This window comes from Marmota flaviventris, chromosome 1, assembly GCF_047511675.1.
Source record: "Marmota flaviventris isolate mMarFla1 chromosome 1, mMarFla1.hap1, whole genome shotgun sequence".
Lineage (NCBI taxonomy): Eukaryota > Metazoa > Chordata > Mammalia > Rodentia > Sciuridae > Marmota > Marmota flaviventris.
The window spans coordinates 128,257,177-128,279,932 of NC_092498.1; positions in this window are offsets into that span (position 1 = coordinate 128,257,177).

The window sequence follows — 22,756 nt, forward strand, 5'->3', positions numbered from 1 at the left end:
CTTATTCTAAATTGTCACTGATCACAGCAATTGTGATTTTGACAAGAGACCACCTGGATGGAAGGTGTAGTGAGGCCATACACAATCTATTCTTTTTTCTTTATTCTCCAGAATCATTACCTACCAGAGAGGAAAATAACAGGTCTTACAAGTAAAACACAAATTAATTCAGTCTTCACAAATATAAAATATTCCAGTCATCTGTTTATGTGTTTGAGAACAAGAAATATGAATCTATTTATTAATATAGTGATAAATAATTCAGCCTTTTGCTTTGGTTCTATATTATGGTCAATTAATTACAGAAGACAGGAGCAAAGGCATATGGGCAGTAGCTGCTGGGCATCAGGAACCCTGGTGTGGGTGGTGTGTCCTGGGAATTTTCTCCAGTTTCAGAAGAAAACAAATTTTGAGCTTTGTGGACACACACACACACACACACACACACACACGATACCTAGCGGAAGGAGGTGGTTCACACTTGTGGAAATGAATGCCTGTTTGTTTGTCTGTTTGTTCCTGACATGAAACTTTCAGATTTTTTTCTTTTAATACTTCTGCATCAATATCTTTATAAAATTCTTCCTTGTTGAATGACATCATTGTAGAAGGCACTGTAAATTTACATGAAGTTTGAAGACACAATATAGAGAGAACATGAAGTTTACCCACTTTCCCCCAACAGTGCAGAAGTGTAACACCTGTAACACCGTGATCACATTAAAGATGTCGATGCTGATACAACACACCAGTCTCACTCAGAGTTCCTCATCTCCATTGGTTCTTGCCCCTGTGTGTCACCTGTTCATGTTTTCATCGCATTGGGCTCCTGAGCAGGTGAATCTTGGGCAGGACCCCTCTTGATTATCTTCTATATCTGCTCCCCTCAGTCCACATCAGCTGTGCATAAACCCTAGAAAGTGCTGATCTTGTCCTCATTTCTATAATTTTGTCACTGCAAAGCCATTATGTCAGTGAAAACCCATGCCATCCAAACTTTGAGGACTAGCCATTTTCATGGAGTGTAATTCCCTGGGGACTCGATGTATACAGCAAGAGCTCCCTGTGATACCACTAAGCAGGCCCCATGGAGTGGATGGACTCAGTTTCCTCAAACACCCTCTCATTCAAGAACATCTACCCTGTTTCCAGCTTTGGACGAGGCCCAGCCAATCAACCTACAACAAAATCCAAAAAAGCAAAAACACAACTGCTAAGGACAACCCTGTGGAGGTCTTGAACTTTGCCTAGGCAGATGCCCGGGTGCAGTTGCTGGGTGCAGTTGCTGGGTTGTGCCGTGATTGCTATTTACTTTAACAAGCATCTCCCCTACTGCTTCCCAGTCACTGCACAGCTTTACTTTGTCACCGGCTCCTCCTGAGGGACTGGTTCTCTCTGCATCCTCACCAGCACTGGGGTTCACATTTTATAGTAACATTGTAGCTATTCTTCTGGTTTTACCTAGTGTCTTAATGGTTTCAGTTGCATCCTCCTGATGTCTAATGATGTTGGACACCTTGTATTGTCCCCATTTGTTATCTGTGTGTCTTCTTAAAAAAATATATCTATTTGTATATTTTGCCCACTTTTAAATTATATTTTTGGATTTACTTTAGGTAATTTTTATTTATTTCTTTTGGTGGGGGTACTGGGGCTTGAACCCGTGGGTGCTTTATCACTGAGCCACATCCCCAGCACTTTTAATTTTTTTTATTTTGAGACAGGGTCCCCTTAAGTTGCACAGGGCCTTGCTAAATTGCTGAGACTGGCTTTGAACTTCCAATCCTCCTGACAGCCTCCTGAATCCTTGGGTTTATTTTATGCAATTTTTGAGTTGGGGGAACTTTTGTAAGTTCTGGGGAGAAGACCTTTGTGAGATATATGGTTTGTGAATATTTCTATCAACATAGAGCTTGTCTTTTCATTCTCTTAACAGTGTCTTTTTCAGAGCATATGTTATTAATTTTAATGAAGTTGAACTTCCCACTTTCTCTCCCATGGTTCTAGGGGTTTGCAGTGTGTCTAGGTTCTTTGTGTTTTGTTGTTGTTTTGTAAATCAATGCCTAGTACTATCTATTGAAATGACTGTCAACTCCATATGGATTTGTCTTTTCACCTTTGTCAAAGATCAAACTTCATTTGACTATGTTTAAGTGGGTTTATTTCTGGTCTCTGTGCTCCTTGATCTGTGTGTCTGTTCTTCACTGATATCCTACTATATTGATTACTGTCATCTCTTCAAAGAATTTTTGGTATCAGGTGGTCTGAGTCTTCAACCCTCATAATTTTTCTACCTTCAATTTGGTATCCTAGGTATTTTGCTTTTCCATATGACCTTTATAATCTATTTGCCAATTTCACAAAATTTGGGAAGGCATTTTACTTATAGATCAAGTTGAAAAGGATTGATATATTAATACTGATCATGCAATATATAAAAAAAATATTTCTTCATTTATTTATATAGTTCATTTAAGAAAATCAGTTTTTCAGTTTCTAATATGTTGGTTCCTTATACATTGATTTTTTAGATCTATATAAAGTATTTTTCTTGAGGGTTATATAATGAATAGCATTGTTTAGTTTTTCCTCTCCAATTTTAATTTTCCATTTCTTTTATATAGGAAATATTTGGCTATTGTGTATTAAGCTCCTGCCACCTTGCTATATTTATTATTGCAAAGTTTTATTGTTAATTTTTTGGGATTTAATACAAAAATAATTATATTCTCTGTAAAAAGAGTCAGCTGTCTTTCTTCCTTTTCTACATGGGTGCACTCTATTTTTACCTCTTGCTTCCTTTCACTGTCCATAACCTCCAGTCTGAGGTGGGCCAGAGTTCTGAGAAAGCAGAAGCTTATTTTATCAGATATGTGCCAGCTGAAAGCATTAGTGTCCCCACCCCTCACATTTGGCCATCAGAGTGATCACAGCCCCAGTCACCCAGCTCTTCTTTCTCCCTGGCTCTGTAAGACCCTAGAGCAGGCCCCTCACCCTAGAGCAGGCCCCTCAGCGGGAAGTTCAATTATATACAGATGTATATACAGTACAGATATACAATGTATTATATGTCAGGCAAATACCAAACAGTTCTTCTCCAACCCAAATCTGAACACAAAGCAGAGGCCCATGAATCCTCACTCCTCCTGGCACAGAATGATGCTCAGTGTGGCTGGGGAGTCTCTGCCGGCCCCTTCCCATCCAGTTGTCCAGGTGGTGCCCATCTGCCCTCAGCCAGGCCAGTACAGTACCACACCCAGGACACCCACTGCTCTACTTCCTTTCCTGGAGAGCTCTTCCCTGTGCCCACTGCGAGCTCTCTGGTCCTTAGATCTCAAGACAAGGGCCTCTTCTGCAGGGAGTCTCTGTGAGTCCTGAACTACTGTGGCTCCTCTAGGTCACAGCCCTTGTTTATAGCTGCAATTTCCCTTTGCATTATGTGAACATTTGACTTACATTTTGATTTGCACCTCTTTTCTCCACAGAAATGTAAGGGGGTTCTCAATGGCCTGACATATTCAGTATTGATAGTGTCCATAATTAATTGAGGAGTCAACCAACTGAGTGCTAATGGAGATGAACAATGTTTGTTATCTCAAACAGCACAGTCTAAATATGGACTGAGGGCTTACACTTGGCCAGATACTGTCATTTGCATTAAAGATATTTAGAAACACAAACAAAATGCTTCTCTCATAGTTAACAGTATCATTGAGAGATGCACATAAAAAATAGGGACAAATGAGGGTTTTACAAATATGTTAATGGAAGTTTTGATAAATAATTAAATATTATGTAGCATGGAAAAGTAAACATGTATACATTCATGAGAGCATGATGTGTGTCATATCTATGCTGTGTATGTGGACACACATGAGCACACATGATTATGCATGATAAATGTGTATCATGCACACATTATGCATGCATATCTTCATATATGTGCATACGTAGCTGTGTTTTTATATATTTAGTTGTAACATTCTTTTGTTCAGAAATGGCATATCCTAACTATGAAGGTCGTTAGTTCATTGGGAAGATGAGAATCATTTGGCATGTTTTCTAGTTATTATTATCAATTTTCATTCTGTTTTAATCTTATAATTTCAACATAAAATTATGATTTTAGTTGATGTTTATAATGGCTTGAAAAATAACTCTGATTTAATGAAACTGCTCATAAAACCCTGTAATCTTTTCTATGTATTTTAGCAATATGATTTTATAATAATCTTATAGTTAAATGTATTTGAGAAATAGTATTTTATATAATGTCATTAGATTTTAAGTTAAACTAGATACCAAGACAAAAGAATATTTATTTATAATATTATAATATTATAAAATTAAATGGGGAATGTATATGTAATTAAACTTAAGTGTAAATTAATACAATCAATATACAGACAACCAATGCTGCATTAGCCATTAAAGATCAGAGGCACAGAGTGACTGAGACCATGTTCTCTCACAAAACAATGATTCAAGGGCCAGTGAAATTCTAATGTTTCACACTTCCAAGATAGCATCACTGTGATTAAAAAAAAATACACGATTTTTACTCAAATGTGGAATTTTTGAGGCTCTCTGTTTGTTCATGCTTCCATCATTTTGGAGAGGTGACCACAATATGGAGAGGTGACCACAACAGGCCAGTTCTATTTTTCTATAAAGCAAACTTGGTACCACAGAGCCTGAAGTTCCAGAGTGGTGATGGCTGGTGTGTTTGTGGGAGGGGGCTCTGAGGCCCTGGAGGGAGATGATAGACACTGGCAGGAAGTAGTCACTGCGGAGAACACCATTTTTCCATGGGACTGAATCACAGCAAACAGGAGGTCACAGAGGAGAGCGCACCAACTCCAGGTGGGAGCCACCAGTGCCTCCGAAATTGCTGCAGTCAGGTGCTGGGATGTGGCTCAGTGGTAGAACCCTTGACAGTCCCTGGTTCCATACCCAGGACCACAGAGCAAACAAACCAACAAACAAGAACACACACACACACACAAAAAAAAAAAACACAAAAGAAAAACACCTTGCAAATGCTGCCATCTGTTCCCGACACCCAGAAGCTAAGCTAAGTAACATCAGAGCTTACTGAGCTCACCTCCCGCGGTGGGTGACCAGGGAGGGGAGTCAGCCGGGAAGCCTTGAGCCTAGAAGATCGGAGCCCAGCAAATCCGAAGGGCAAAGCAAGGAAGCCAAGGTAGGCAGGCCTCACACAGCAGTGCAGCTCTGAGAAAGCATTGGCCTTCCAGCCTGGAGCTGCCTGGAATACATGGGGGCCCCTCGTCCAGGGTAGAATAGCCAGTACCCATCCGGGGCCTCTGCGCAAAGGGCTGCAGGAGGAGACCCAGCCCAGGGCGATTCTTTGCACTTGAGAAGTCCAGATTGTGGGGTTCCTTTGCAGCACACCTTCCTTTTAAAATTATTTTAAAACATTCTGGATTATAGGATAGGCTGTAGTTTCAGAATAAAAGGAGAAAATGTCCATAAAAATAAGGGGAAGATGGTTGCAATTGCCCAAACTCTATCCCTCAAAAGCAGTAGGTCTGGATATTTGAATCCTATTTTCTGTGTAAATATAAATCTTTGCTTCTAGTCACTGGGGGTTGAATGGTTACAGCCAAGTTGCCTGAAATAGTTAAGCAATTTGTATTTCAAGTAACATTTCCAAGATAATGTCACACACATCCAAAGATATAAAATTTACCATGAGAAAATGAAAACTCGGATTATGTGTCTCTTATTGATTATGCGAGTTCTAAGCCCAAATTTACAGGATGGCCATAGATTTTACAGACAGAACTCCACCACGCAGTGTTGATACTCCGGGTGCCTGATCTTTCCTGCACCCCAGCCGAAGCACTTCTAAAGCCCTGGCCCCGAAACAGGGCCATTTCCTTCCATCTCAATTTTACAAGCCACTGTGAAATCCTTCACAGCCCAAACCAACACCTTTGAAACACAGCTGCTCTATTGAAATCCATAATCCATTAGCTCAATGAATGTATTTGACTCCTGTAAATTTGAGAAATGTTGTGTCATTTTGACAGTTGCACCCAGAAGCCTTCAGATGCTGACTTGTGTCCAGGTTGGGCCACCTCTGGTTCCACCTAGCCAGGGGCAGTCTGGCTGAGGTGTATTTCAGTAAAAGCCTAAGCAAACAAGACAATAAGACACCTCCCTCAAAATAAATAAATAAATAATAATTCACTGCACAGAGCAATTCGTTTTCCCTGGAAATGGGTAAGCAGGTGCTGGATGTTTTACCAATTAAATCGTGAAGCTGATTCTGCAAGGTCCACTTTGCTTTCTTAAGGGTATCTTTTTAACAAAAATGCTGATGTATGATTATTTATTTGCCTGGTTTTTCTGCTTTCATCCTCTGTCATGAACATTTCATGAAAAATGTACCCTTTTCTCCCTGTCTACTGAAAACCTAATGAGCAAAAAATGTGAATGCATTTAACACACACACACACACACACACACACATAATGTTGTGGGGAGTGCAGGGGGTGTGGACCCAGGGTGGCTCTGCACTGTGGGTTCACGTAATGTTCTTCTGCAGGGTTCTGTGCTATCATCACAATCAGAATTCCTTCTGATTAGAAAAAGAGATGAAATTTAAAACTCAAGAAAAAAGCAAAACAAAGGGAGAGAGAATCTGGTGTCAAAGTAAAACCAAATGAGATGTGAAAATAATAATTACCAAGACTGGAGTGGCTTCTTTTCCTCCAGTAACCAAATTTCCATTTGTTCCCATTTTTTTCTCACTGTGCAGAAGTATCCTGACAAGTGGGGGTCTGTAAATGTTTTTATGAGGTGCAAGGATTTCAGGAACAAGTTGGTTTCCTCTGAAGAATGCAAGATGGTTTTAACATAATAATCAATCAATGAAATCTCCTATAATAATAGAGAAGAAGAACAATGAGATTATCTCCACAGCTGCAAATGGAAACATTTTTCACCATCCAATATCGATTCCTAATATAAAGTCTCAGTAAACCAGGAATCAACATTTACTTCATCAACCTGCTGAGAGGTTTTGAAAGAATTCCCACAGTTGACAGCATAGGTAATGTAATAAACTACCACCTCGTTCCCAGGACTGGGAACATCAGTACTTCTGACCAGTGGCTCTCTCCAGGACTATACTAGGGCTCCAAGGAAGTGCAATAAAGCAAGACTAATAAATAAAGGACAGAGAAGATGGAAAGGAAGAAGTAAACCTGTCTGTGTTGGCAGATAATATGATCCCTAATGTCGGAGAGCCTAAGCATTTTTCTAAATGCATCTAGAGTTAATAAATGAGCTTAGCAAGATTGCAAGATACAAGATCAGAGTGCAAAAATTACCTGAATTTCTATGCACATGTAATGAGCCACATCAAATTGAAATTGAGAATGCAATGCAACTTAAAGAAACAGTGAAATATTAAATATCATAGTATAAATTTATCAAAAAAGAGACAAGTCCTGTACATTGAAATTTCAACTATCAAGGTGGTAGTTTATTCTTGTACATTGAAATATTACTATTGAAAGAAGACATAAAACTAGGCACATATATTTTGCTCATTCATTGAAAATTTGAATATTCTAATAGGTGAATTATTTCTTTAATCATCATCATCATCATCATCATCATCATCATCATCATCATCATCATCCCCAGTTATGGATTCATGGAAAATTAACAACTAATTAAAATTAACAATCTCATTTTTTAAATTATATTATTTTATACACCAGAAAGCTACAGAGTTAAGTGCAAAATGCAGGAGCCGTCTTATGCATGTGTGGGGGAGAGCTGGCTCAGTTCTTCCTGACTGGGCTCCGAGTTTCATGAGCTCAAGTAGCCAACTCTGTGCATGCACCAATGCCAGGTTTCAGATTGATGTTTCAGAGTGAATGGTTAATGAATGTATCTGAAAATAAAAATGGATGGGTTACACAAACTGGTCATTATTTTTTATTTATTCATGGATTCAACAAGCATTCTATTAGTCCATGACAGGCACCCTGCTCTGATCACCAGCTGTCCACCTCTGAACACAGGGAAGGCTGCATTTCTTCACTTCCTGGGAACGGGCTTGTGGGAAAGTGATGTGGGAATGGGCAGTGATGTGCGAAAGGAAGTTGACACAGCCTGCGTTTGATGACTTCACTCTCTGCTCTCATCCCTGCATCAGATTGCATTCCCCAGAGTTCAGAGGACCCGTGGCCCTTGCCACCAAGACCAACAAATCATGCAGATCATTGGCATGACTGCAAAAGAATTCCTTTTTGCTTTAAACTCCAGATGGACAAAAATTTTTCTCTGTTGACACAGATGATGCTAAATTTTAGAGTTTGGGGGCAGACATTCTCTGGCTTTGCTACCCAGCTTTGCTCTCTCAGCGTGAAAGCCACCATAGATAGTATGTGAACCCACAGGAAGGGCTGTGTTCTGGTGAGACTTAACAGCCCAGGGATTTGGATTGCCTCTTGCATGCACCATCTCTTTAAAACACTGAGTTTTGAGGTTACTGCCCCAACACAGCCTTGCCCACCTTGACACAAACAACCACCACCCTCTTGTAGTTGCGGGCATCTATGAAAAGGATGTCCTCTGACCTCAAGAAATGACATCTAGGAAAAATGGCTGCTGAAAACCGAGGCACAATGTGATTGACATATTGATGGATGTCTGCGTAGCATGACATATTGATGAACAGTCTGCTTATTTTTTTAACTAATAACAATTTTTTTCTCCTCCAATGTAATAATCTCATCCATGATGGGATAAAACCTCTTGCTCTTTCCATACTTCTCTTGCTTACTTTTTCCTCATCTGCCACCAAGAGTGACTCTGTGAGAACCTCCAGATTCTATCACCAAATAGCCAAGTGGCTCCTAATTCAGAATACTGTGTTGTTCGTATCTTTACTTCTTCCTTCACACACAGAAATCAACTACATCAAAGATGCATTTTATGACTTGAATCATTTGCAAGGAGCATCCTAAGTCACCACTGAGTTTGGGAGGTACCATCGAGGGTGCCGGCTGTCACCCAGACATCATCACCCTCTGCACTGAATTTCAAAACACCTCCTCAAGACCTGTGCAAATGGCACTCCTGTTTTATCTTCATGGTGGGATTTGGTACAATAATTATTTTCCCCTGTAAGTTTTGATATCTTCCAAATTTTCTCTAATAAACATGTGTTGTACTAAAATGAATTTATTTGAAGGAAAATACATTACCACTGTTATTCTTCATAAGCCTCCTAATTATCTGGCAGATATTACACATTTCACGCCAGGTTGCACACGACCAGAACAGCAGGTCTCTGCAGAATTCTCGGGAGCTAGGACGGCAGGTTGGGCTTAGCTTCTTCAGATAGGGGGTGGTAGGGGGTGTTTGTCTCTGGCAAGTGGGGAGAGGACTCACAGGACAAAGCCTTGCCTCAGAAAGTGACAGGATTGATCAGCAATGTCTGCTGCAGATTTAGGACAGGTAGAATATGGAGCATCTAGTGACTGACTGTTGGGGTCAGCACCGTTGCTGACCCTAATGGCAGCGCATTGATCAGTTGATAATGATTAATCATCTCCACTGATGCTAATAAGAGGAACACTAAATCATTTTGTTTCACAGAAAATCTCTGTGCTGGTGGAGTGTATGCAAAGCCAGCAAGAAGACTCTCCTCCTGCCAGAAACTTCTCAGCATCCTGAGTCTAATGCACAGTGCTCGAAGCCACCATCCACATCACCCGACACAAGGACGGCCACCACCCACCCACCAAAGAGTGAACTTTGAAGAAGTGAATAATGAATTTCTTATTTTCTCTGTATAAATAACACTAAAGGCGATATTAAAAATGCAACTGAGCATTTATTCATATATGCAAATCATGTTTCCAGAAAACAAATTGGGAAATTAAACTCATCAGCTCAACCCCAAGCTAAAAATTACATGATTAATTCTTACTTTGTTTTCCTTTAAGCAACAAACAGACTATCAAAAATTTGAATCTGATAGGCTACTAAGTGAATTGTTTAAGGAAAACAATACATTTACTTTTACATTTTTTTGCATAATAGATAAGCAATTCTGTTACCTTGGTACAGGTGCTTTTATATAGAGTAATTTATTTCTTTCCATGCGCATGATGTTTTATCATTATTTGAAATGGTCTTTTTGTAACATCATTACCCTATAATTGATGTATAATAAACTGTGTATATTTAAAGTGTACAATTTGATAAAACTTGACATGTTTATGCCCCAGAAAGCAACACCACTACAAGGATAATGTGCACATCTCTGCCTCACCCAAGGATTCCCCCTGTCTTACTCTAGGCAACTGCACAATGCCTTCTGGTTGCTATGGATTCATTTCCCCCATTCCTTTGTACAAACAGGATCATGCATTTAAGTAGCCATTTGGTTTCCCTCCTGCTCTCTGTGTCCATTCCATATTCCTTCATGCTGTGAGCATTGCACAGTCCCATCCTGTCCCCTGAACACTGTGTGTGTGTTCACCTGCAGAGGCACATTGGGGCTGCTGGGTCTTGGCCTCGGGAAATCTGCTATGAGCATCACGTACACCCTGCTGTATGGCTCTACCCACTCCTATCTCTTGGGTAAATATGCTGGTGTGATGGTTGGTTGTAGAACAGGTGTGTCTTTGACTTCTTATGAAACTGGCCAACTGTTGCACAGTGTCATAGGGAAGGCATGATTCCTGCATTTCCATTAGTGATGGATGCTGGTTAGAGGTGTTCTGCGTTCTTGCCAGTGATTGGCATGGCGAGTCTTCCTAATCTGGGTGTTCTCAAAGGAGCATGGTGGAATCTCCTTGTAGTTTTAATTTGCCTTTTTGCCAGAGGGTAGTAATGTTTAGTATCTTTTCATACATTTATACTAAATATTCTCATTTTGATGAGTTTGTTTAGTTTAATGTTATTTGGAAGAAATTTCCTATGTTCTGGACTGAAGATCATTGTCAGATGAATATATAATCCACAAACATTTGCCTCCATCTGCCTTTTGATCAACAATCTTAAATTTTAAGTCAGATATATTATGTTTAAATCTATTATGTGTCAACTTGAGATGGTGTAGCAAATGAAACTTTGACTTCTTAAGCGTCATACAATTTTCTCCTAGGAGTTTTATAGGTCTCTGATGAACTTCAGTTAGTTTCATGTGTGGCTGCTGAACAGATAGTATGTATTTAGGTGCTGAGTTGTTACAAATCTTCTCAGAATCCCTGTGCTTTTTCTTTCTGGGATCCCACTTCTGCCTCCGCACCTGAGACACTCCCTGGGCTCTTCTCTTGGCCTTGCAGCCACGATAGGCCTTCACCACTCTCTCCTCTCTCCATGTCCCATTGGCCCCAACCGCCTGACACCCAGTTTTTGACACTCTTGCTTCATATACTTTTCTGTTTCCCACAAAGGTAAATTCAGATGCTGCTCTTTTATATGGTCAGCAACAGAAATTTTTGTTTTTTATTCAAAGTCTATTTTAAGATAAATTCCCTATAAAATTGGCAAAATCAATGCAAATTCCAGAAATCAATAGGTGACATGCTATTGAATGATCTCGATACCCCAACTTCCTTACCTAAAGTGTGTACAGAGTTGCTGCTGTCCTATTTACATGGGGTGGTCTTTCCTGCCAATCAATTCATCCTTAATACCAGTACCTGAAAATTAATTAATTTATACTGAAAAAAGCATCTGGGGTTCAGCTTGAGAATTAAGTTTCCCAAATTAGTTTCACATCAGCTGCAGTCATTCTTTCAGTAAGTGGTTTTCTTGTACAGGATTATAAATATGCACAATCTCATTTATAGACTCACATGTTATAGGCAGCTAAGGTTGCCTGAATGTATGCATAAATGTGCAACATTTGCATAGCAGTTTAGAAATATTTACTTTCCAAACATTCTCCATTCTATCATCCTGTCTTATGTTTTGATATCGACAGATCCATTGGCAAGGATTTCACGATTTCTAAGACCCTGTGTAACCAATTTGTAGATATTCTATTTTTATATATAAAATAAGCCAAACATGTTGTTCCAATTGATCCATTTTTCCTCTTATCGATGCTTAAGGGAATTTTTTTGAAACACTATACTAGAGTATCAATTACAGAGAGAAATGAAGTAACTAAAAATATATGTCGGTGAACATATTCATATTCCAATAGGCAGCGCTTTTATTTTTTAAACTTTTTAATAATGTTGCTTTAAACTAGCTGCTGTATTTACTGGCAAATGCTAATTCAAGTAAAGTCTTTTGAAGTTTAGTTGAAAGAAAAACCTGAAAATATGACTGAGGAGGAGTCACAGCCTTCTCTGTTTTTTCCTGGAGTCATTCCACTTTTTCTCTTTTCTTCTCAATCAGAATAATGCAACATATGGTCTTTTTCTAAATGTCCATAAGAAACACTGTGTTCTCCTTTAATACTTCTGATATCATTAGCCCCAAGAATTTGAGTGATGTTTTGAGAACACTGCTCTTTACAAATATGTTTACTCTTTTTTTTTTGCTCCAGTAGAAATATAACTGCATTATTACTAAGTTTCCTCCCCAAATTGCTGTGGATATGCCAAGTGCAAGAAGCAGGAGGATGAGGGGGATGGATAAAAGGGAGGGGAGGTCGGAAGGACACGAGCTGCATCCACCATCTGATATCAGCTAAGTGACAGGCTCTAGTGTGAGCTGAGTTGCTTCTTATATTAGCTATTTTAATCCTATTTAGTATTCCTGGGAGGGTCCTCCTAAGGTTCCCTGAATTCTATGCAGGATGGCAAATCTGTTCTGACTTACACTTGGCTGCTCTGTCGCCAACAGTGGGCTTTGCACTTTGATGAGGTGATTGCATTGGCGGGTGTGATGGATATGGTGGATCTTCTTCATGACACTCATTTACTTTTCCTTGTTGATGAGGTGCAGGTCCAGGACTTATTACAAAGCCCTGGCTCTTCCCCAACCATAGGATACGGCCTCTGCAGAGGAGGCTGCCATGTATTTGGTAGTGATCATAACACTCAATAAAAATTAGCTTAAAATAGCATTATCTTGGAATCAACAATAAAGAATGGATGCTGCCAAGCCCAGAAGAGCTGGGACAATTATTAAAATGGAAGCCTAAAAGGGCAATGTTCTACTAATTATCAAGATGTATTATTTTTCTCCAGCAATTATGACTGTGGTATGGGTTCAAAGCCAAGTTGACCACTGGAGTAATCTGATTTCCTGGATAATCTGACTCTAACTGGATGTGCTGAGGTTGGAGATGGAGTAAAACTGGAAAATGGTAGCAATGTAACAAATAGGTCACTTTCTATAAGTAGAAATTCCTGCAGCTAGATCCCTGCCTCACACCATACAGGGACTGTGATGTAAGAAGCTCCCTGAGTGTACCTTAAATATGTGCAGACCTTCTATGTCAATCTTGCCTCCAAAAAGTGATTTAAACAAAGGAAATCAATTAAGTACATATTAGAAGCTTTGTGAACACATTTGCACAATCATGTATGAAACAAATGCTGGATATTTGTTGAAAAAATTAATTAGGCTGGCTTCAGAATTTGTTCTGTGTAGAAAGGAGACCTTTTTCTTAGGAACTTTTAAGTTGTCTAATGTGTGGTCTCAGTTATTTAAGTAGTGAAGACATTCCTTTAGAAAAGAAACAAAATTCATAAAGGCTCTTGAAGAGTTGGATGCTTTAATTCAATGTAATGAAGGAATATGTCAGGGACACAGGATTGGACCAGCAACTAGGCTACTAAATAATGTGGAGAAGAGACTAAGCCAAGGCAGCTGGAAGGATGTGGGTAACATATCAGAGTCACAGGTGGAAATTGACACCGGAAACCGTGTCAAGGAGGAAGCCATGGTACCTGCTGGCTGATATCTCCAAGCTCATGAGCAGAAGGATGTGGGATGCAATTAATTGCTCACCAGAGGTTTCCAAGAAAACTGTCCTCAGGGGAAAGGGGGCCCTTGAGGACCAGCACAGCAGGTGATGGGGTAGTGTGGAGAGGAACACAAAGGCAAGTTTCCTGAGGGAGCCCAAGCCAAGTGAAGAATCAGTCATCTCAGAATCTGCAAATGCAGCCCGGTCCTATTTCATCTGTAAAACAGACAAAAAGGGGTTAAATCCTATCTGAAAATCAAATCTGACATTAAATGCTGTTCCTTCTGACAAAAGTTGATTTATCTCATGGAGGCATCAACTTTAGTAATACTCTGTTGGTGTCATATAGATTAAATGTAGAGACAGATGTATAAGGCTATCAATCGTTTACAAGAATATCTCTGATTAAATTAAATGCATTTCCCCAAAATTAAACAAAAGATAAACAAACATAAAAAAAGTCATCTCACCTCAATAATCTAGAAATGATGTCTATTTCCAGGGAATAGGCCACCCACTGTCTTAGAAATCCACACCAGGCCCTGTGCTTGGAAGGCAGCTCTGCCCACCATTCTAACACCAGCCTGCATCTCCTGGAGAGGCCAGGACCCATCCCAGACTCAGAAAAGAGGCAGGTGGTGTCATGCACAGACCCTACCAAGCCCCTGGAGTCAGGAGCTCCCTGCAACCCAGGGCTTCAGGACACCACCCACAAGAGGGGTCCCAGGTGCTGGACATCAGTATCCTTCACCACCCTGTCTACATGCCCACGTACCAGGAACCACGCTTGCGCCTCTTTTAAGCTCAGCATGTCCCTCCCTAGCCTGGAAAGTCTTTCACACACCCAAATCATTGCTATTCTGACAAAGGAATGTCTAAGCCTCAGGGCCAGTTGACTTCCTTTCAGTTCTTTGACTTTTCTCTCCCCTCTGCAGCCCTACTCTATTTCTGTAGTTCTCTAGCAATCTCCTTAATGGACACATTGACTGGCTCCGAGGGAGTCCGCCTCTGGCTTCTCCAGTCCTGGCTCTGGGCCCATGAAGCCCAGGGAGGCTAAGGAGCAGATGATGAAGATGCACCCAAGAGACACAGCGGCAAAGAGGCGAGCTCCCTGTCAGTGTCTATTACCCATGGGGCCAAGATGGAGGTAGGCATAGAGCAGAGGATGATAGAGAAGAGGTAGGGAGGGAAGAAGAGGGAGGAGGGGGAACAGCAGAGGGGGTCTGGAGCAAAGGCCTGGGCAGAAGCCGTCACAGAGGACCCCACGCTCCATAGGTGAGGATGCTGAGGGCAGTCTCAGTCTTAGCAGGCTGGGGCAGGGCTCTTAGTGCTTCTTTCTCAGCTGTCCTCAAGTGGTCACCCGTGACTGAGCCAAGACACATTGTCACTCCTTCCTCTGAGCATGAGAGGCACCCCACAGTATTCAGGCTTCTGCATGTGACTTGTTTTGCTGAGTAAGGTGTCAGTAGCTCTGAGGTTCAGGTGACTTCTGGGCTTCACCTGTGCATGAGCACCACAGTGCCTTTGGATGCACTGACATTTAAAATGGAGCCAGTCAAGGGACAGGATTCCATTCCCAGCCTCCTGTCTGGATGTCACCTCATTGTCCCCAGCACTGACTGCAGAACCTCCAGGGTGTGCTTTACTCTGAGCCTTTCTGGCCTGCCCTCACCTGCCTTTCAGCACCTGCTTTGTTCCAGTTCCATAGAAGCCTCCCCTGCCCAGTGCATTAGGTGGAGACCAGACCAAGACCCCCATTTGGCCGTGGCTGGGTGTAAGCCTTCTGGGGACCTGAAATACCACACGGCTCCCAGTGCAGTCCCCACTGGATCAGCGTGAGAAGGCAGTCTGTGAGGACATCTCCACTCAGGGCTTCTGAGAGGACGTTTCTGGGGGGCCTCAGGGCCTGTGGTCATCCTCCTCCAAGTTGTTTTTTCTGTCTTTGTTGAATTATGAAGGCAAACTGGGATCCAGAGCCAAATTGCTCAGAACAGTAAAGAGAAATGGTGACCTCATACCACTCTTCCTCCCACAGACGGCTTTACTTCCTCCTAAGTGGTTGTTATATTTGTAAAATATTGACTTCCAGAACTGCCAAATCGTTACCCAGACCAGAGCACTCCTGTCTCTTGATAGAACTTACTGTGTCAGACAGAAAATTCCAAATGAGACTGTCTTCAGCGGGGTCTCACCTCGGGAGGAATCAGTGAAACTGCTGGACCTCACTGTGGCCTAAACCAGCATCTTCTATAAGAAATACGAAAGTAATATTCTCTTTCTAGTTCTGTGTTGGTTACTCCACCAAAACGATATGTTATTTACTTTTCTAGTTTTCACAATTCCCAGAAAGCAATGCCTTGAACCATTTCTGTTATTAAATAGATCAAAGATGCAATGACTAATTTAAAAACTGTCACTCACGTGAATTTTAATTATGTGTAAGTTGAAACAAAATGGAAAACTGATTTTTTCCTCCCAAGGCAATAATTCTTGACATTAGCAAAATCTCTCCAGTGTTGAAGTACTCCAAAAGTCTCAAGTCAGAAGACTCTTTTAGGATGTTTGTCTCAATGTGGCCCCAGGATCCTGCTCCTTAGAGAATGGTGTCCTGCTGCCAGCTGCCCACCCCATCTGTGTCATCCTCACCCCCTGATTTTCTTCCCTCCAAGTCCCGAGATCCTGCCTGCTGAGAGCACACGGGCTCCGCATGCCCACTTGCAGCTCTTCCCCTCCTCAATCACAGGAACCCCATTTCCCAGGGTCTTTGCCTCTGGGTAGTGCCCAGGTCAGCCTGACAGGAGATGGAAGAACAGAGGGGAAGAACCCAGGGTTGTCTCTCTTCCCCTCTCTGCCCCGGGCACTGCCTCTGCTGGTGGCCCAGTCTCCTTTGTGGCTCCGTTTCCCACTGTGTTGGTCCAGGATTTCATTCCAAGTTCCAGGTTCTCAGCTCTCATATCATCACCCCTCTCACCTCTAGCAGGGTAAAGGCAGCGTGTGTGGGTTGCCTGACTCTGGGTGGCTCTTCATGTCTTCCATCTGCTCTGGAACAAGTGCCCTGAATTCAACCCCCTCTGGTAGAAATACCTGTGCTTTCCCCTTTCTTACTAACTCAAGATGAGACAAATTCACCACTACGACACTGTATTGAACACTTATTTTTTGCCCACAATGAGAACATCCCTTTGTTCCATGACAAGACACCTGTCACCAAGGGCAGTGTGTCCTGGACTGGCCACACACCACATAGTTCTACCTGTCCTTATCTCTCCCTGTGGGCTGGCATCCACCATGGAAGCCCATCTGTGAGGACCCCGTTGCTTCCTGGCTCTCATACCAAGCAGGCAGTTCCAGACACAGCACCAGCCCCGTGGGCATCATCAGGAGTGGCTCTAGCCCCAGGCATTGTGTGCCCACCACCTCCAGGAAAAAACTTCAGACTCTTACCTTTAGGTTGGTTGGGTTCAGGTGAGCTGCATCCTGCCCTTTCCTGCTTGGGGAAGAGGCAGCCTCAGCCCGCTTCCCTGTCTCAAAGGCTGCCCCACACCACCCCACTTCCTGGGCTCTGCGACTTCCTGTCCTTTGTGTGCACTTGTTTCTCAGCATTCAGTGGCAGCCTAGCAATCCACGTTGGACTATGGGATTATTTCCTATCACTGGTTCATGGAGGCTGTGAACATCCCTTGGTAGCATCCAGGACAAAATATAAAGGAGAGCTAACCACACCAGGGGTCTGATGGTGACAACCACGAGAACCTGCCCGTCGGACCCCACAGGGCATGTGATGATGGGCATTGGCTGCTCTGTCCTCAAAGCTGTCACCAAGTCTTTGACTTTTTCAAATAGCATCATTGAGAGGCGATTCACATGCCACAGCCCTCGCATTCAGTGTGCATGGGTCACGGGTCTTCTCTCCATCTGCAGAGCTGGCGGACCACACCTCCGTCAAGTCTTGAACATTTCATCTTCTCCCAAAGAAGCCCGGCGAGCTCAGTGCTGTCCTTCACTCCCCCAAGGCCACAAAGCCAGGAATCCCTTTACCTGCTTTCTTCACCCACAGACTTGCTTATTCTAGGTGTTCCCTAAAAATGAGATCCTGCGGCATGGGTCTGTGTGCTGTCCTGCCACACTGGGCGTTCCCTGATGGAGACTGTCCTGTGCCTCTGCATTGGCATTTCATGGCCTCCCGACACGTCCATCCACATCCCATTCCTCTTTCTTTCACAGACATTGAACTTAAGACTTCTCTCCTGTCCCTCCCCTGGCTCTCCATCTGTGTCTCCAGAGGCATCTCCCCTAGAACATCTCTTGCAGTTCTAACCTCATCTTGGTTCCTGCTCTTGGAAAACCCAGACATCACCAGTGCCAATCTGAGGAAGAAAATATGAAATATGGGCATCAGCTGCTCTGTCCTCAAATGGTCGAAGCCGTGGGCACCCTCCCCAAATCCCCTCTCTACTTAGAGCTGCCACTTCTCTAAATCTGGTTAGTCATTATCAGTGGCTCCTTAATTTGGAGCTTTGGGTCATCTGCAGCATGAAAACGTAAATGTGCCGTTGACACCTCAAAGAGGGAGCACCCCGAGAGGCTCAGCTGCATCTAGACTCAGACAAACCAGCCCTAACAGTATCATTAAAAGAAAACTTAACCTATTCCATTATATTTTACATAACTTAGCTCAGTAAATCCCCTGCCGCCAGCAGTACTGATATTAAACAGACTTCACATGTAACTGATCAATATTAAATTCCTTAAACGTCTATTCTAACCTCAGAATAACTAAGCTTCATAACTACTTTTATATAGCCCTCTTGCAAATAACCCATCCTTTGTAATCACCATTGATTTCAAGTGTGACAAGAAATTTAATTTTATCAAATGATGACATTTGCCAAATGCACAAAAAAATGAATTTTCCTCTGATTATGGGTTTTGATGATACTGAGTTTATTCTCTGCTCTCCAGTGACAGAACGCTGCCATCAATACTTTAATCAGATCAAAGAATTGGAGATATTAAAGAGAAGAGGACAGGTTCCGAGAAACAGCTAGGATGTGGACTGGATCCACAGAGAGCTACAAGTTGAATTTACATTGCTTATTTCAACAAAGAAATATTAATTTTATGTCTTTGGCTGTGGTCTCATGCAATAACATTTCTGTAAACGTTTTAACTTCAGTTTCAATCCAGGAAAGTGAAGTTGACATTCTGGGCATTTGGTGTTTTATACTCTAAGCATTTTTTTGGTGCATATTTGGAGTTAATGGGCCATCGTGACTTTTGGTCTGTCCTTCCAGCTGGGGATGGCCTTGCTCAGGCTGTATTCCTGGCCCTGAATAACAGGGCACTTTCAGCCCTGGCTGAGGTTATAATCTTATCCTCTAGGAGGCACTGTCCTTCTTTGAATTGATGTGTAAACATCAAAAATACTGGAGTCTTCTACAGCTCAAAAGAAAACACTCATTTATTCCTCAGAGAACTTCGGAAGGCTTTCCTTTGGAAAACATTTGAAAAGAAAGCCAATATTCCCCTTTAGAAAACAATGTGGGCTGCTAGGATATTTTCTTCAGAGAAACATCATTTTCCAGTAATTGAGAGACAGAAAATGCTTTATTTGGCAATATCTGAACCAAACAACGAAAGTTTTAAAATGCTTTTTCATGTTGGGATGCTATCAGATACTTTACTGCACTACTCATACCTAGGAGAGAAGAGCCTTTTTAAACACACAACAGCACCACCAGAGTTTAACAGCTAAGTCTTCAAGAATCTCTCCCCGCTGTGTCCCGAATGCCAGCCTCAATTGCAGCTTCCCTGCTTAGAAACTCACTTGGAACCAGCAGCACTACTATGACAGTGCCATCTCTTTAATTAACATGGAGCCCACGATATGTGTTGGTTTCTAACTGCAGGGAGAAAGGTCCCTGCAAACATAGGTGTCTTTGCCAAGGGCTGGATCTCTGGGAGCTGTATCCAGGAACAGGTACTCTGCAGGCATTTCTGACCCCATCAGACACAGGGACTGAGCAGCTCCCACTTGAGCTGTCCTGGCAGTGGTCACCAGGAGACACCTGCTGCCCATACCCCAGCCTCATCCTGTGCCCCTTCATTTGTGGCTTGTGGACGGCCACCTCCTCACCATACCCTCACCTGAAGGGAACAAGCTCTGGTTACTTTCCCTTCTTCTTATTCTAATCCCAACCTGGAGGCTCTACCCTCATGACCTCATCTAAACCTGTGACCTCCCGAAAACCCAGCCTCCTCGTGAAGTCAGGAGGGACGTAAACACGCAGTCCTTGATGGCACCCTGTTAACATGTAGCTGCATGTATATCCTACTGTGTGTGTGATAATTGCCTTAAGTGAAATATGTAAAAATGCTTATGATTTTTATGATCTTAATTTAGAGTGAAGAATCAGTTTGGGCCTAAGTCAAGATAGGAAGAAAATGATCTTGCTCGGCCCTGGCAATCCTTCAAGGTACACTGCCTCAGGCCAAAATGCTGACGAGCAAATCTCTGTCCATGCAGGAATTATGGTTCTCTAGGGGTACGGACCTTTGTGAATATGATAGAATCTGGGAATACCTAGAATGTTCTTGGAAGTGTGATCATACGACTGGAAGTTGAAATGGCATCTGCCTCAGCCTGGGCTATTCCCAAGAGTCAACTACTGCTCCACTACATGCACAGGCCATTCCAAGGGTGAGCTGCTAGACCAGGGACTGGTGACATGGCCCTGGGACCAAGCACTCCAGCCCTCGGACGGCCTTTGTAATAAGGTTTTATTGGAACTCAGCCATTTTTTATGTGTCATCAGTGGCTGTTTAATTCACATCAGCAGAGCAGAGCCAGGGCGGCAGATCCCATATGGCTGGGAGGCCTAAGATATTTACAATATGGCCCTTCACAGAAAAGTTGGCCAACCCTGCCCTGGACCTTCCCTCGCAGACACCCCAACAGAGCATGAAAAATGTTCTCACAAGAGGGGGCAGCATGCCGAGAAGAGGCCCAGGCCAGCAGAGCAGAGTGGGAAGCCTGGTTGGGGTATCTGAGGAGACCACCCAACTCCATGGAAGGAAGGATCTTCCACCGTCCCACAGGGCAAGCTGTGCAGCGGCCCAGCCTTGGGAAACTCTGCCCTCTTCCCTGACCCCTCCTCCTGGTGAAGCAAAGAAGGTGAAGTGGAGAGCTTTCAGGAGGCCGGCTCTCTCCCTCACCTGGACTTCTACACAGAAACAGGCGGGGACAAGGGCAAGATGACCAGAGACTGACCAGCAGGCTTCTTCTTATTCTGCATTAGATAGAGAAAATAAGAAATTTTCATATAACAACAAAAGCAACAAAAAAGGAACAGCTAGGCCACAGGACCCCAAATAGTCAGGATAGGCTTTATATCCAAGGTGAAGGAGCCTGCATGGAGGGCAGTGACCACAGACAGTTGTCCACTTCAGGCTGAGTGTCTCTGTAGGATTTTACTCACAGATCCTAAGTGTTTCCAGGTGATTTCAGGCATCCCTTGAAACCAATTATGGAACTAAGGACAAATCCTGAGGGGGCCTTCCATGTCCACTCAGCTACAGCTGATCTCTCAGTTCTCAAAGGAACCTTTGTGTTCTGAGATTCCTAAAAAGCAAATGCATCTTATTAGTCTGCTGTATTTTTGGAAGCTGCAGGGAATCTAGCACATGACCAAAGGGAAAATGCTCTGACAGTGGTGTTGCCTAGGTCCCCCCAACTCAACTTCACCCCCTGGTACTCGGTGAGGCCAGCAGCCGAGACCCAGAGCCAGGAAGATGAGTAGGACTGGGAGCTCAGCTCCAAAGAAGAGCCTGGCTCTGTGGGGAGGTGGTGAAGAGAGGTGTGGGGGACTCAAGGTAGAAGGCACCCTGAGCCAGTAAAGTTACAAGTGCAACCGGGCTTTCAAAGGAATGACATCTGCTGTCCTCTTCACCCCAAGTCTTTATTCCTGCACAATCTTATATTATTTGATACACCTACATCATGAATAGGGAACCCAAAATCTGTCTACTACATGGGGGGAAATTAATTTGGTGGGCAGCATAAGATGAATCGGAGCACTAAATAACAAATGCTAAAGGAGCAGCCAGGGGTGACCATAAATGCCCAAGTTCCAGGGAATGGGAACGCATAATAAAGAGAAAGAAAGGAATGTGATTAAGTTAGATTCTGGAGGAAGAAGAGTCAGGGAATGCTTACACAGGACAGTGCAGGAGGAGAGGGCGAGACCCTTGGAGAGCGACCAAGAGCTTAGAATGGCCTGTTTAAATGGCATTGGGGACAGATGAGGTAAGAATGTGTGTGTGTGTGTGTGTGTGTGTGTGTGTGTGTGCATTTGAGCAATTAGAACACACTTAGCAAATGGAAATTCTGTTTGTTAATCAGACAGGAAACTGATGGAGTGAGAGAGTCCCAATACAAGGTGATACAGAGTGACAGTTGGCAGCCTCTGCCTTCATCAAATAACCAAGACTTTTGCAGATGAGCTTCCCCAGCTCCTGCTCTCAGCTCAAGAAGTACCAGTGCGCTTAAGTAGAAGTCTCTCCCTGTGTCTCCAGGGTCTGGTTCACAGCAGAGGATCTTTATGATAAACTATAATTTCTCAAAGAGGGGAAAACAAAGGCTGACCCCGGTTTCAGTTTTTAAAATTAAGCTTAACTTCACCACTTTTTAACAAGAGCAGCCCATGCCTTTGCTCCCAAGAGGAACTGTCCTGATCTGATGGGATCCCACATGTGCTCATGAAGAATGAAAATGGTTTGCAAATCAATCCTATTGGTAGAAGAGCTGTTTTCTTCCTTTGAATTAACAGGATG